Here is a 17,459-nt window from a genome sequence, read left to right as displayed (position 1 = left end):
GGTATGGGGGGACATTAAAATATTTTATGCTATCTATACAGTGCAGGCCATAAGTTTGGACACACCTTCTCATTCAATACATTTGCTTTATTGTCATGACATTACATTGTTGATTCTCACTGAAGGCATCAAAAACTATGACGACTAACAATCACATTTGGAGTTATGTACTTAACAAAAAAAGGTGAAAATACTAAAATAAATACATCAATAAATAGTCACCCTTTTCTCTGATTACTTTTTGGCACATTCTTGGGGGTGAAGTGTTCATATGCCGTAGACGCTCTTCACTGCCTCTTATAGCCTGGGAGAATATCGACCACAGCGGGGAAAAGGCTCAACTGAGCTGTGTATAATGAAGGCAGCAAAACGTGTGCTCGCAGGCGCACACCGTTAAGCAAAAACCCTTTGAAAGTGGAGGGGACGGTTCGTGGTCTTCATGAGGGGGACATGTCCCCCCGTCCCCAGTACCATCTGAGCCCGTGTTTAATCTGAAATTCAGTAATTCAATCTAAGGATAAGAATGAGAAAATTCATGAAGCTTATATTCAGTCTTGTGCAAAGTCTTCTTTGAGTACATTGACTACAATGCAAACGCGCCTGCCAGCTTTTGATTTGAATGCAGCATTACGAGACTGTTATTTACGGCTTAATGTGTTGATGCATTCAACTTAAATACTGAAATGGACAGCGATTTTCGTTTGTTATTGAAACGGTTTAGGTTAGTTAGGAACCCTTTTATTTAGAAGGCGAGATATCACATGAAGTGTTGTAAGAGTTATAGTGTTTCAATAAAGTATTGGTTAAGTTCAGCTGCTGGATGTCCGTCATTTATTTCACCGTAGCGTCGATTCACAGAGCGTGCGTAAATGCCACAGCCACTACATCATAGATTTCCTCTGTTGTGGGGGTGGTCTAGAACATAAAACCCCACCATTATTTACAGCGGGACTACTATATTTGCTTTGTGGAAATATACAAAAGTAGCAGTGGCTGAAAACCTTTGCGCTGTACTTTATGTGAGGATGTTACTGTCTGAGGTGATGAAATGTAGCTGTGAAAATCATTATCTGCTTCCTCTTGTAATATTCTGTTGGCGGTGACATTTTCTAGGTGAGTGATACATTTGGCCTTTCAGGATGGGACCACTTTGGGTCCTTGCAATTTAATTAGGGAAAATTAATTAAGGCATGGCCTTTTTCCTCTTTTAGCTTTGAAATATGTTTTGTCTATAACAGACTTCTAACCACAAATGTCGGGAAGAATAACACGTATAACATGCTGCTGCCAAACTCAAGCATTATGTCTGCAGTGTGATGATTAATGATGATTGTGATGATTGAAAATGCTATGCTGTTTTGATAGTTGGTTGGTTGACATTTGTATGTCTCAAATGACACCTCCCCCCCCCTTACTGGCTATCCATCAAAATGTCTAATTACTGAAGTCCCTCTGAGGTGTATGTCTGTGCGTGCGTGTGCGCTCTGGTCTCGAATACCTTACAAGGACGCGCCTCCATTTGTCACCAATGAGAGCGGATGTCCCCACACGGCGCGAGGACCCACATGGCGAACCAATGAGAACGGACGTCCCCACACGGTGCGAGGACCTTTCGTCTCACAGCTGCGCGTAATGGCCAATCAAACGAAGTGAGTGCTGCTTGGAAAGCTAGCTCCACGTGGAAGACCGACCGCCGCCACACGTCAAGCAAGTTGCGGCCTTGTGAGCGCTTTCTCCCGGCAACAAGGAGGCTCTTTGACGCGGTGAGTTTGCATGGATGTAAACCACATAAAGGGAGCATTGCTGGTTCAAAAATAATGATCCAACGTCCCTGTCGATCCCCACAGGTCATCACCTCACCGCCGCCTCCACGACCCAACCATGCCTCTGCCTTTCGGTAGCCAACGACGGCAGCAAGCGCCACTATTGCCTCTTCTGTCAAAATCCCTATGTAAAAATCGCTCGCCACCTTAAAAGCGTCCATGCGGATCGCGACGAAGTAGCCAGTTTCGTGGGTCTTGCAAAGGCGACAGATAAGATGCGCTGCGTAACCGAGGCAACTATGAGCACAACTGCCGGATGTCGGTGGCTGGCGCAGGTCAGCTCGTAGCCCGGAGGAGGCCAAAGGCCGACGTCGAGCACTTTAACGACACACATTGTATTTATATTTATATGCCCACCTAAGCCCGAGCGGCTTTTTCGGGTAAAAATCCACTCCAGTCCCTACATGCCTCGCGCCCCGACAACCACCGCAGGGATGTTGCCAGTTCTAGGGTCGCCGACGCAGTCACGGAAACGGTCATTTCCGATAAGCTCATTTTGGGTCTCGGCAATCTCTGGCTCGCCAAGGGTGAGACCTCGCACAGTAACATCACACATGTGAGCGCTAGACTGCGTCAGATCGGCCAGTTTGCACTCCGGGCGCTGCATGTTGATCCAGAAAGCAGCCACACAAACATAATCGACCCACGGAAGTATATGTTGGTGGTCGAAATAGCCAAGATAACATGTGACTCGCGAGCCGCTCCAATCCAAGTTCTCGTCGCCGGCTTTGGTGTCAAATTTCTGGCACATTTTGAAACATGCCAGCCAGATATTAGGCGCGTGGGCGCTCATAGCCGGTGATAAAAAAAGTCCACCGGCGAGGAACCAAATTGCGCAATATACATGAGGCGATGTGGCACCCGTTACTCATTTCTACTGCCCGCCGGAACTTGAGCGAAGCCGGTCGCTGGAAAAACGTCACAAAGCTGCACGCCTTCCTGAAAAAATGCCGTTTTGTTGCTTAAGTTGTTATATATCTTTCTATACCACTTATCCTCACTATGGTCAGAGTTGCACTGGAGCCAATTCCAGCTGACTTGGTGCGAGAGACGGAGTACAAACTGAAATGGTTGCCAGCCAATCAGAAGGATACTGTATAGATCAACAACCAATCACATTCCGTGAAGGAGGAAGGATATCAGAGTACCCTGAGCAAACCCAAGTAAGCATGGGGAAAACATGCAAACTCTACACGGGAAGACCGCTCATCTGTGGCACGACATGTAATTGGAATGGGGGCTCAATACAGCATTTTTTTTGTTGTTGTATGGAAAACGTATGTCAAAGATGAGCAAAAGTGGCACACAAAAACAAGTAACAGAAACACACATTTTGAACAACTTCCAGGATTTCCTGCAAGAGCTTGAGGGTAAGTTAACCAATGTCTACTTTTAAAATAGCTGGTCTTTTAAAATCTTATAGATGTTACCAAAAACTTGTTGTAGATACAGTTGTGTTTGTAAGATGAGCACAACTGTATGGTGAGAAAAAAAAAAGGCTTAATGTCGATAAAATCTAAAATACTGTGGCAATTGATTTTTTTCAGAAGTTGAAGTGGACATGAGTACAGATGTGCATGTCAAATTTGGTGACAATTTATGGCTTTTTCTACATGTACAGTGGTGCTCATAACTTTACATATCCTTGGGGATATGTACCGTAAACTTACTGGATAAGCACCACTGTAATAATAAACTTCTGAGTTGCAGAAAATAAAATTACTGACATATTTTACTTTATGCAGTGTTAAGTTTGTCATCCCCCTCTGAAATAAGTTTGCATCACACAGCTTTAATCAGACTTGGCCCACTAAGACCTACATACTGTAAATTCATATCACCTCACTGTTTGTGTCAGGAACAGTCACACCAGCATCTTTTATTGTCAGAAAGACCAAATTTCAAGATTACAGTGCACTTGGACCATTATTGTTTTGAGCGGATGCCTGACCACAACATTTGTTATCCACTTGTTAGTGCATGCGCATGCACTGTTTGATTTATGATGAATTCAAGGAACATATGACAACAGCAATTAAGTGTGGCAAATGTTTTCATAGGATTTAGATGGACTTAATTAGGGAAACAGGAATGGGAAGTGTAGAAATAAGAGGCTGATGCTATGTTATATTAGGGTTTTAACGTTTTCCATGTTTGGAAGGTTACGTAGAAAGTAAATGTTATTACTGTTTTTATATACAGTACAGTACTGTTAGAGTGTGTTTTTTCCCCTTGTAAAAAAACACTAAATTGGGAACAAAAATAAATTTCAGAATTATATATTGATGTTTTGGTTAGCTTTTTGTTTCAGCTCGCTTATATCCATGTTGCAATAATGTGATGTTTTCCACATTGGCAGGTTATGTGGAGAGCAAATGTTGACTGGTTTTATGCAATATAATACTGTTGAGTGTTTTGTGAAAATACCACTATTTGTTGTTTGTGCATTTTTTACATGTTTTATATTGGCCAAGAAGGTGTTGATATAAAGCTGATTGATGTTTTCCTTTTTATGTTCGTGGTGGGTCCTGAGGGTGGGTCAGTACCTACTTGCATTGGTTCGTCTATTTCACCAACAGATGCTTGTTGTAACACATATTGACGGGTGCGTTGTTCTTGGTTCTCTTTGAAAGAGTGTTCATAAGTTATGCCGCGTGTTTCATTACCTAATTCAAGCAGCCCAACTTCCAAAGACGTTGCTTCTGCTATTGCAGCTTCTTTTTCTTGTTCTGCCCTGAGTGCATCATGGGTAGCTTGTAGACGTGCTTGTTCAACCTTTATCTCTATTTCTTCTTTTTTTTTGCATATGAGGCTCTAGCTTGAGCTGCTCCAGCCTTTGTTTTGGCTCCTAATAACTCCATGCTTGCTCTTGAGCTTACAGATGATAACGATTTATTTGAAACAACTGCGAGGTTGTCATTCATTGTGGACTTTTTTTCAAACGTTTTTGGTTCATATGTCCAAGAGCTATACTGCTGTGTAGGCTTCTAGTGCCTGTCTGCACTTTACTTAGCTCTTAGGGCTCCACGTGAGGTCTTCTTCAGCTCTGTTGTGGTGCCGTATTTTCACTGTCAAGGCCTTGCTAGTTGAAGGGCTACCTTATCCAAGCAGCCAAACATTCATAAACAAACTCCACCAGGGGGGTATTCTATCAACGCAGTTAAAGAAAGCGAGGCTCGCGCAACGAAGCGAGGCCGGAGTGAACACCATCTCCGAAAAAAGCGCCAAGTCGTTCCACTAACCCATTCCAGCCGCGTCAAATCAAGGCTAAGGTAAGAAGCCCTGGTGAGTCGATAGGGGAATTGCCGATCAAAAAAGAGCAAAATAAGAGCGGTGTACTTTTTTACAGAATGAACAGAAGCTACTGATGGAGCTGTACGAGGAACATAAGACTGAAATCAACATAAAAGGAAATACTGCTGCCATCAACAAGGCGAGGGAAAAGTCATGGCAAAAATTAAGTTACTATTGTTTCATGTTACATGTGTACTTCATATAAATCGTGTCATCAATTATCGATATAATGTATAACACTTCCAATTGACCTACATATTTTTGTCAGGATCTCAGCAGCCAAAAGAGATCCTGGCAACAAGTTAAAGTGAAATATAAAAATATCCTCCAGAATAGCAAGTAGTCTATGACAACATGCATAATTTTTTTTTTTTTAAAAAAGTCTAAATGGATGTCGAGCTGTAAATATGTTGTCCGCCATTATAGCCGCCAGAAAAAAGACTGAGGCCACTGCTACTGGTGGGGGACCTCCACCTGCTGCATTAACACCAGCAGAAGAGAACATTTCAAAAGCCTACTAATAATTATCCCTACTGCAGGATGTGACTGGAGGAACTCCATCAGCAAGGAGGGAAGTATGTAACTATTCATATTACCAACAACGACTAAATACTCGGCTACTCTGACACATCCTCTGTCACAGGATGTACGTTCCATATCCAAGAGAAAACTTCTACTTTTAATAGAAAGTGAGAAATTGAATATGGAATACAAAAGGTTGAAAATAAAGAAGATAAAGTTGGCGATACGGGAACTACAGAAGTACAAGTAGAAATTATGACACAGAAGGACATGGTTTGGACTGTATTTAATGTTTCCATTCACAGCTTCAACCAAATGTGTAAATAAAAAAGAATAAATCAAGTCAGGCACGTGTGTTCATTACAATTGTATATTTCAAATCAAGTGGGGAAAAAATGGATAGAACAACAAGGTAACCTCAATTTACATTAACTGAAATATGTGTCCTTGTAAATTCCCTCACTGTCATCCCATCCATTGTCCCCTGAAGAGCTGGGTCAATGTCATCCCATTGCTCCTCCACTTGCATTCTGGGCTGTCTCTCCCGACGTATAGTTGCAATATTGTGCACGACTGCACTACCCTAAGGCCTTTCAGGCACTGGAACCTGCAGGGATTGAAGCAAAAGATTTGTGTGCCTGAAAAGTTGTCTAGGAGGAAATGTGTATAATAGTATGAATTTAGCAGCTATGTCTGAAATCTGGAATGCTGCCTGAAAACTAATCACCGAACCTGGACTTCAGTTGGCCAAAGCTACTCGCATACGACATGTACAGTAGACCTACATTACCAATTTTAATATCGCCAGGGAAGGTGATGAATATGTTGAGGAACTCCTTCAGAGCCAGGCATACCCTGCGTATCTCCCGACATACAGTTGCTTTGCCAAGACCTTCCGCATCACCCACACTGTGCAGGAATGTCCCACAGGCAAAGAACCGCAATGCAATGCAGACAGAATGCACGGTGTTTGGGGCCTGACTGCGGCGTGTGACCTTCCTCAAATGAGGCTCAAGCAGACTACACGGGTACACTACACTGTGCCTGCTCAACCGGTACCTCTCCCACAGGTAATCATCAGGGAAGTCCAGTTAGTTCTTCCTGTCCCTGAACACCCTTGGGGCTGGTAGTTTGAATGCTCGTTGAATTATCTGAGCACCTTCTGCCACACGATCATATAAGAAAGGGACATGCCATGGTTGGCAGAATGGAAGTTGGGTTCTCGCTGTCTCTTCTTCCTCACTCTGTCTTTCTCACTGTCTGTCACTGTGTGTCTGCTACGCTGTCACTGTTTCTTCTGTCTGTATCTCTCTGTGTGGTCTCTCTCTGGGATGCACTGCTTTTACATGGTTTGACCTCAATTAATTCAATTAACATATGGCGGGTCGCCATTGAATGTGGGTGGGAAGGCATTTTTTTAATGTGACTTTATTGTTTTTACCTTATTTAATGTAGAGCACTACTAATGATAATTAGAAGGTCTCTTGGAGTTACATTTGATGTGTGACTTCTATATGAATTAGTTTAATTAAAACGATTGATTTTGGAAACAGTGAAAGTGGTGAGATATGATTGTCATGGACTTTTTATTTTTATTACATGAAATAAATGATGCAAACACACAAATACACCTTACAGAACACTCTTTTTACATTTTTTTTTTTGGCACACAACTAAACCAAGCTTGACAGTTAACCTGCTCCGGAGCAGGTTAGGTCTGCAGCATAAATTTCCATGGTTACTGAGTGAGCATTCACATAAACCATATTGATGGAATGGAGCACTGACTTAAAATGAGCCAGGCTTTTCTGCGGCATAAATTACTATGGTTCCAGAGTGGGAATTTATATAACCCACCTTGATGCAACAGAACTCTGATAAAAATGAGCCGGGTTGAGCGAAATAAGACAGGCTTTCCCTTAATCCAGATTGATGGAATACCCCCCTGGAATGTGGTGCTCATGGGAATAACTAAGCGAGACGTTTGGACAAGAATATTGTTAAGGGTTTATGTGATGGAGGACCCAATTGCAGGTAAGCAGAGACCAGGAGGCAAAGGTTAAGTGCAAAAAAGGTATTGTCCTTTAATTAAACAAAAACGAGAAGGCAAACAGAAAACTGGCAGGCAGAAACAAACACAACAAAGTTTAAAAGTCCAGCATGGCAAGACGTGGTGAAACATGACACACAACAGCTACATAGACAGCAACAAACAATGGACCGACAAGGACTGAACAAAAGACAGGAGACAAATACGCCAACACTAATTGGCATGACGAGACACACCTGGGCAAGACACAAGTAGCTGAGGGCACTGATTGGTTGACACACGAGGAAGGCCAGGCAAACACAGGTGGACCACATGAAGCTTGACGAGACAAGGGAAGGACACAGATACAACATAACAAAACACTGATTAAATTAAATTAAATTAAACAAAAACCCAACCTCACAGAACCGAAACATGAAAAACATAAGAAATCTGTTTTGAGTCACATTGTTCCAATCTTGTAGTCAAACAATGAATAACTACCAAGTAGTTCACAGAGTGCCACAAGAGTGCCGTTTTTGTGGGTGCTTTTGTGAGTTTGAAAGCTCTATAGTGCTCTCCGTATTCCGTTGGGTTTGAGCTCCGCCAAATTCGTTTTTTATTTGAAAAGTTAAAAATACCAACCACAGAGCGCTTACATAATGGTGCACACTCGTGTAAAATGAAGATTTGGTCAACTTCATAAAACTGGGGTAATCCACCGAGTGAGTGCTCTATGAGCCATTCCCTTCCTTTAAATTACGCCCTTGGTTGTCACACGTGCAAGGTGCACAGCATGTGAATCAGGAAACTGCTGTCTAATGACGAAGAGGTTGCATTCGAAACCTCAAGGCAGACTTTTTCCGGATTGGAGAGCTAACTTGGTGAGCAATCATCATCTGATGTTTTGAGGCTAATGCCAGGGGACCATTCTTGAAGCACTTGTGTCTGATAACTTCTTATAAAAAAAAAAAAAGTTTTTGCTTTTCCTCAAAGCACATCAGCCCCAGCCCAACAAGTGGTCCGAACAGCTGAATCATCTGAGTGTAGTGTTCAAATAATGGTGTTTCAGTAGCAGTAATTTGATGTCAGGGGAAAATTATTGGAATTTCTGCCTGTGCTTTATGATCTTTTGTTCTTAAAAATAAAAAAAATAAAACAGCCAGCAAACCATCACTAGGCACAGGAGCAACAACAACCTCTGTCCTTAAGATGCATGGGAACGTGCCATGTAGGCTCATGTTCATTTAGCTGGTCCAATCAAAAATGGTAAGAATCAATGCCAGCTTCATTTTTCATTAATATTTCTGTCCGCCTGCTGTATTTCTGCTGGAGAAACTTCAAAAAGGCGTTGATCAGATCACCTTGTGTGAAAAGTTTGCTATATATGACCTCTTTTAGACAATAAATTACTTCTATTGGGATTATACCCTTAAAGACATAATGTTGATGAAAAAAAGAACGATTTTTGGGTGAAGATGCATTCCCTTTGAACTCCACAACAACTTGTGCACGTCCATATCTTGTGCTTGTTTGACATGATCCTGATGAAGCTCCTCGGTTGTCAGACTTAATTCACGACACAACAGGATGTGGTTGAAAATCTTTCCTGTACAAAATGTGCAACGGTATTCCGCTGAGAAAGTCTCCATAAATCCTGTAACATCCCGGGTTGTCTGCCACTATCGCGAACAAGCAAACCTTTGACTGATTCACCTAACAGTGGGATTCAAAAAAATAAATAAAACCCTGCTCCTCAAGCGTCTTCCGAGACTGCAGAAGAGAGGTTCAAAGACTTTACCATAACCATACATTTTTGCATAAAACTGCCAAGTAAACTGATGATAATGAGGAATGGAACCCCGGAGACAAGTTAGCCAAGACCCAGTACACAGAACAAAGCTTGTGTTTCTTTAGTGAGGTGCCAAGGGGGTTACAGGTTTCAAAGTCATCCACATACGGATTTAGCACAACCCTTGGCTCTTTTCCTGGGAGAAAACAATTCTCCTTAAATAAGGAACCACCTTTGCAAATGCAAACAGTCTTTATATACAAAAAAATATACCAAGTAAGAACAGAGAGCAGCATTCAGAAGGTCTCGAAGGAGTGTTTCCTCTAGGATTTTTTTTTCAGCAGCAGATAGATATCACTGACTGACTGTCTGTCTGTCTCTGTCTCTCTGTCTCTCTCAGAGAGATTTTGAACATTAAAAATTCAGTTCAAAATCGAGGCTTTGATTGTTTAGTCTTTATTTGTAATTTGGTAATTCGCTCCACTGATTCTGCTCTGTCAGGTGTCAGCCGTTGCTAGTGGGTTGGAATCATTGAGGGGCCTCACAATTATGTGGGTTATGATTCGTGTATAAAACAATTACTTGATGCATTTCTGAAATCTATGTATATTGATGCCCTTTTTACAATACACATTTCTATTTGTCTCACTAACAATAATAATATTATTATTAATAATATAAAATAAATACTCAGAGAGCTCATAGATAGCACGCGTTGGTTCTTATACTGGGAACTCTGTGATGTTAAGTCGTCGATTTTTGTGAACATAGCATTGTAACAGGCACTTTGAACTTATTTTGTTTTCATCTTTCACATTGCATTTTGTGTTGCCCGTGGCAACTTCAGAGTAATCTTTCTGTTACAAACAGTACAGAAAGACGGCGTTGTCTTAGCTAAGACTTAGCTTGAGACTGCATGCTTCAGCCTCAATAGTTGTGAAGTCTGCTTTTCTGCACATTTTATTATCCTTCCACCGCATATTGTAGACCCTTTTGTCTTGATCTGGAAGATATTGTGCGTGTATTGCTCCAAAAACGCTCACTGACATGCTCTGGTATGTTTATTTACATTGTAAGTGTCCAGAAGGATGTCGGACCCGTGAAGTTGTGAAAGGTCAATCACAGTGTTTTAAATGAACGCGATACAAATACATAGCTTTAATTTTCTTCCAAAACATTGAGTTTTTGCATGTGATTGTGTTGGATATACTTTTAGTACATTTTAATTCCTGCTCTTTTCTTTTTTTTCCCCCCCAGTTACCACAACTGAGTGAGTATTTGAGAAGCTTCTGTACATTAGCTGCCAAGCTTATGTGACATCTCAAATTAGCTATTTGCCTTTGAAAGCATTTTGTCCAAACACTATGTGTGTTCATGTGTGGGAGAAAGTGATGACAAGTCACACATCCACGGCCACTGTGAGTCATACATCTTAATTAAGAAGCTAAGCAGCAGCATGTTCCTAATAGTGACATGAGACAAGTCACCGTCACTGCAAGCAAATAAGAACACACGATGATACATGCATGCATGGATGCATTTATGAAGCATGTGCGCTTTGTGGTTGGTCACCTGAGAAATGGTTCACTGCGGCAAGCCCAAATAGGTGCTCTGTTCCCGGTGCACGCGTCCCTCTGAGTCTGGAGCTCATCCTAACGTTCCAAGTTCTTCCCGCGGCCCCACTCCAAGTGGCTCGGGAAGGTGGCTTGTGATATAATTAAGCGGCAGGAAGGTCTGGATCCCGTCAGGCCTTTTTCCCCTCTCCCGCCGGACTTCACTGGAGCTCCAAGCGGGGGGGCTTGCCCGAGATATGCGGACGGTCCGCGTAAACGCTGTCGTAAACAACAGTGCTGCAAAAGCATAAGCAAGCTAAGGAGGCTGCGCAAAACGACTACGAAACGGCTGTCCGCCATTGTTGTTGACAGGTTGACGGTTCGCGCGCAGTTACGCGAGAATTGGCGCATACGTCATCAATGTGCGACAATGCGTCTTCATCGAGCTGCAACCATTACATCATCACTGGAGGAGTATCCTGCATATGGTGTCCAGACGGGCGCGCACGGGCCGCATTTTGAAATCTTTCCACTCTCGAGCCCGGTTTCAAGCTCTGAAAATGCGCCATTGTGTGGACGAACGGCCTAAATGGTAAAAAATTGAAACTGAATTTCATGTGGACGGGGACAGGGACTGGGGCAGCCTGCAAATAGCAAAATCCTTGTATAATTGACGCCATTAAAATAGATGTTCAGATAGGTTGATTGATTGATTGATTAAAGGCCATGTGAATTTATTGATTTCAAGAATATTTTGTAAACAATTACTTCCGGTTTGGGGTACGCACATACTAAGTAATTTGAATAAGCAAGAAAAAGGAAAATAACCTAAGTAACATCAAATGAATAAATATCCATCCATTAATCCAAATGAAAAGAAAAAACACTTTTTTAACATTATTATTATTATTATTATTATTCCATCCATCCATCCATTTTCTGTACCGCTTGTCCTCACAAGGGTTGCGGGGGTTGCTGGAGCCTATCCCAGCTGGCTTCGGGCAGTAGGCGGGGTACACCCTGAACTGGTTGCCAGCCAATCGCAGGGCACACAGAGATGAACAACCATACTCACAATCACACCTATGGACAATTTGGAGTGTCCAATTCACCTGCCATGCATGTTTTTGGAATGTGGGAGGAAACCGGAGTACCCGGAGAAAACCCACGCAAGCACGGGGAGAACATGCAAACTCCACCCAGGAAGGCCGAAGCCCGGACTTGATCTCACAACCTTTGCACTGGGAGGCGGACGTGCTAACCAGTCAGCCACCGTGCCGCCATTATTATTATTATTATTATGTCACTGTTTTACTTTTTTTTAATCTATTTTTGACAATTCAGTGTTAAAATATTTATACAATTATCTGTGTTCATGTGCAATCTCTCACAATTCCCTCTTTTTCTCCTGGGACAAAGCCACTCTCATCAAATTGTCTCTCCCTCAGCTCGCAGGTTTCCTTAACACTTGTAGAAATGACCTGACACTTCTAATCTCAGGTTATTACCGAGATGTGCCAACATTCTGTCTCTCCTTCTCTCTCGCTCTCTCACACACGCTCACTCTCTCACAAGCGCGCACACACACGTGCAAGGAAATTTTGAACATGTTCAAAGTTTCCTTGCAACAAAGGCGACAACTACGAATAATTACGAACACAAATGCAACATATTCCGAACTCTGTCGAAATCTGACGAAACGTAACTTTCTCAATGTTCGTAACTCAGTGGGATACTGGCTTTAGGGTAAAAGGCTAGGAAATGCATTATGTCAAATTGTCACTGAGATGTCCCCACTAAAATACAAAGACAAACGTGTGTGTGTGTGTGTGCGTGCGTGTGTCAACATATTTTAGTTGTAGTCTCATTTCTGGATGGCTTTTGATGGTTGAAGGTGCCGATCTATGTCTCCCGTCGTTTTCCTGTAAGAACACATCCCCGTGAAAGCGAAACAGGCTCACGCCGTGATATGTTAATAGTAATCGTTTACATACTACTGGTACTACTGAACTCGTACTGTAAACCAAATGCTAAGAGCATCAACTGCCGCATTCTACGGGTACTACAAAACTTTTGAATCATGTACCAACTCTTAAAGTCTTTCTCCAAGGTTAATGGCCTCCCTCTAGGCTTTAACATTCCCCTCGTAGCCCCATAATGTTCACTGTTTAGGCCTGGGGTACAAATATATTCTATTCAAACTGCTCCAAAGGGTCCACTAAACCACAACACGGTGTTTGTGCGTGAGAGTGTGCATGTGTGTCCGTTGGTGCCTGTGTGAGCATGGCTTTATAGTGTCTTTATTGTTTTTAACACCCATTGGTATTTAGTATTCTCTCTGCCATGCGTCCTTGCATCCCTGATTCTTTCATCCTCTGTGCTTTTCCCCTCCATTCTTCTCTTTCAGATGAGAATACAAATGCTTAATGGAGAGAGGGTGAGCAGGTTTTTTTTTTTTAATAAGAAATGGATTATTGATGCGTTGGCACTAGCTTGTATTATTTAGTGCAGTAATGTCCAAACGTGCTCTGCCATACACACAGAGGTGTCAAAAGTGTTAAATTTTTTAACGCAATAAGAAGTACAGTATTGGGAATAAAAAAACAAAACAAAAGTATCAAACATTTTACTTCAGTAAAAGTATTTTTTTTTTAAGTTTCCAAACTACTTAACTCATTTGCTCCCAAAAACGTATAACTACGTTCTATTTTAAATATTACAATGCTCCCAAAGACTTATTTATACAGGTTTTGTTTTGTATTTTATTGTTAGAGCATACAGAAGGCTTTGATGAGTATAAGAGATCAACCAGGGCCATGTTGCAAAAAGCTCTTTTACCAGTGTTTTAAACAGGTTTGTGAATAATGATGAAACTTAGCTATATTCTAATGCTAATTGCTGCAAAACTGAAACAGATAGAAATATACTTTGTTCCTGATGAAAGAAGAGACTCTAATCTTTCTTTTGATAGGTTTCAAGTTGTTATGGCAATAGAACACAATATTCTGTGGGCCTTGCAAAATCAGTCAAAATCAAGTAAAACAGCCGGGAGCGAAGGGGGTTGCTTCAGTGAAAATAGCTGGGAGTGAATGAGTTAATGTATAAATTATAATAGTAAAATTAATGCAAGGGTAAAACAAATTCATTAAAGCGCAAGTCAAGTCAAAAATGTTATTTTTAATGTTCTGACGTGATTATAGGGCCAAAAAGCTTGGGATATATATATATATATATATATATATTATTTTTTTAAATTTTTTTTTTTAAAGGACTGTGATTAAAATGTTACGTTGTTTCAGCCGCATATGCCCATTGAAAATGTTAAAATAGGCCTACAACACAAATACACTAAAGCGCCATATGTGCTACTGAGCATTAGCGTCCGTTTCGTGGCTGATAATGATATGATTACTACTGTTAGTCGCCTAAAGTAATCTAATGGTACAAAAAGCCAAACTTCAATTGCGTGTCGTTACTAACCTTTTTTGGAAGGTAAGTGTATATCCAAACGTGGCTACAGGAATATATGAGGAACAGATGTACAGTAAAATGATAACACTGGCCAAAAGTAATTAATTAAGTAATTGGCTAAAGTTGAATTTCAAATTTCACACAGTCAACCAAACAGTCAGGTGAGTGGACTCGGCTCCGCGTGTGTGTGTGTTTGAAGATACCGTGCATCCAGCTCCTATATTTTTCGTAGTACCATATCGTATTTCATTGACCTTAATTTGCTGTTTGCGAGCATGTTGTTCGTGTGTGCTGGAGACCTCCCGCTATAAGACGCGCGTGCCATGCTTTTGGACCATAATTGTGGCTTTGCGAGTGTATACACATGTTTACACCATGGTTGAAATCCTGATGGGTCCCTCGACACATAGTATGAGGTAGCCTCTGCCCTGGTTTCCATGGCAGCAGCTGGCTTTATTACTCTCACTTTTAGCCCTCACAAACACACGCGCCTGTCAGGGCTTCATTGCCACCCCACCCCGAGGCGTGCTTTGGAGCAGTTAAGAAACTTGTCAGGAATGAGAGATGGCTGATGTGTGGCTAAATGAAGCGCAATGGACAAACCATCACACAATTTCACACTTGAGTCGCCTCTGGCTCTTCTACTGCCTGACACACACAATCGTGCATACACACACAAACAAAGAAGCATGGTGAAATGAGCTTGAAATGAGAACCCCGGCGAACGTCGATGGAGCCATCCACCGTCTATGTTCCACGGGAACCATTCTTAGATCAAAATAATCCAGTTCAAACCAGTCACACAGTCGCATTCTACTGAGCCTGCAGCATAACAGGCTCGTGAAGTTCTAGCTATGTGTCTTGCGTTACAGCGGGCTCCATAGCACAAATATGGCAGCATACACACATTGCATGTTGTCATTACTGGAAAAATGCATCATTGGAGAGGATTTGTGATTTGGTTTTTGGCGGTGTGAAGTAAAGCTCGCTCATCAAGTCAATCATTGCTGACCTTGGGATCTCGATACAATCACCGGAATTTGTGATTTACAAGATGTTTCTTCATTGTTCTTAAATAATTTTTCTAAGAAATACTATACAGTAAATTCTGTAGAGTAAATTAGACCAAATACACTCAATTTTAGAATAGGCTAATATCTGCACTTGGAAGAGAGTAAAATAAAGAATTGGAAAGAAAAAAAAAGGTCACTCAAGGGTTGGGGAACGAACTCACGACATTCAGCGTGGGAGACTGCCACACTACCACCTGAGCTATGCCACCCTACTGTTTGCTTATCTCCAAGAGATAAACATTGTTTTTGGTCTCTCGGAGTTAGGAAGACTCCAGCTGACACAAGTGATATCTTAACACACAGCAGGAGCTGCGTGGCTCAGGGAATAGATCGGCTCACTCCCAAGCTGAAGTTCGGGAGTTTGTTCCTCAACCCTTGAGTGGCTTTTATTTATTTTGGTCAATTCTGTATTTTACTCTCTTTCAAGTGTAAATAATACTTTAGAACTGAGTCTATTTGGCCCCTCTATAATTAGAGTCTAATTTACTCTACAGAAATTGTTAACAAGATTCAAAAGAGTTGTCCTCAATGGATATGAGAGCTGTTAAGTTTGCAGTCATTAGTCAGGTTTCCATCCAAATGTTTAGAAATTTTTGTGCAAATTTTGTGAAAATGCGCAAAACGGACATGCGACTTATGCCCGTGTCCATCCGCTCTTCTTTTGTGAATATGCGCCACGAGATGACGTTGTAGAGACGGAACTTTGGGACAATGGGGAGTTCCAAGTGGGAATGTTGGTTTTGACGGACTGAACGGAAGTTGTTTGTCTTGGTGACTTCCCTCCCGCATGTAAGTGAAGTGTGTCGTTACATTGAGAGCTGATGTTAATAAAGCCATCTAAAATTGCATTAATGTTTTTTTATTGAATTAATTCGTCTCCCCAAACATATCTTACTTTATCATCCGCCGTTTATTGTGACTACAATCGTGCGTGTGACGTATATCCGGTCTTGTAGTCGCTTCTTCGCAAAACCTGTTTCCATCGCCAAGATGCACATTTTCTTTTTTTCAATATGCTTCAAAAACCACCCCCTCCAAGCGTAAAAACTTTTTGGCGAATTTTGGGCCTTTTTTCACATTTCTGCCGTTTCTTTTTTCGCAATTCTTGAAAATTCGAATAAAAATAGGTGGATGGAAACCCACCCATTGTTTATAGACAACCAGTAGCCAAGAAATACCATAATATCTGTAATTCCATTTAATTATCTGTAGAAATATGCTTTCAATCACTCAACAACCTCATCGTGCACAATGAGGCTTATGCCACAGAAGGGTCGGGACATTTCATCCAGTCCAAGTACTCTCATGCCACACAGTCCCCATTGCATCCGGGTTAAATATTTCTCTCTATCAGATAGTCAACATTATGGCATGCTCCAGAAGAAAAATGACAAAGCTGAACATTAAGCAGACAATGACCACAACTACTGAACATTGCTGTGTGCCTTTGTGTCTGACCTCTGCCGAATACAACAGCTTGGTTTGTTTCAATTTGCCACAGATGAGGAGATTCTATAGCGGTGCATCGTCGCCATCCGCAGTGACAACAACACATCCCAGAGGAAAGGAGATCTTAAACATCTCATTTACTCCTCTTAGGTAACTGAGATTTGTGTGATACCAAACTGATGCTAAGGTGTATTGCTTCTGTGTCTACTGTTGCTCCTAATATGCACTTAATTTCAATGTAGTCCCCTTTTGAGGTTTACAAGAAATTTGTTAAAGCTCTTATATATTTATTAGGGGTGTGCCAAAAAATCAATTCTCATAAGAATCGCGATTCTCATTTAGTACAATTCAGAATCGATCTTAAATGTCCCAAAATCAATTTTATTTAAATTGTTTTATACTGTCTTGCCTTTGTCTGTGTGTGCCTTTATTTGGAGCGCTGTTCATGTGTAC

This window comes from Leptonotus elevatus, chromosome 10 (genome assembly GCF_054856555.1).
Source record: "Leptonotus elevatus isolate MCC_2025b chromosome 10, RoL_Lele_1.0, whole genome shotgun sequence".
NCBI classification, from domain to species: Eukaryota; Metazoa; Chordata; class Actinopteri; order Syngnathiformes; family Syngnathidae; genus Leptonotus; species Leptonotus elevatus.
Note: the sequence above shows the minus strand (reverse complement) of the source record.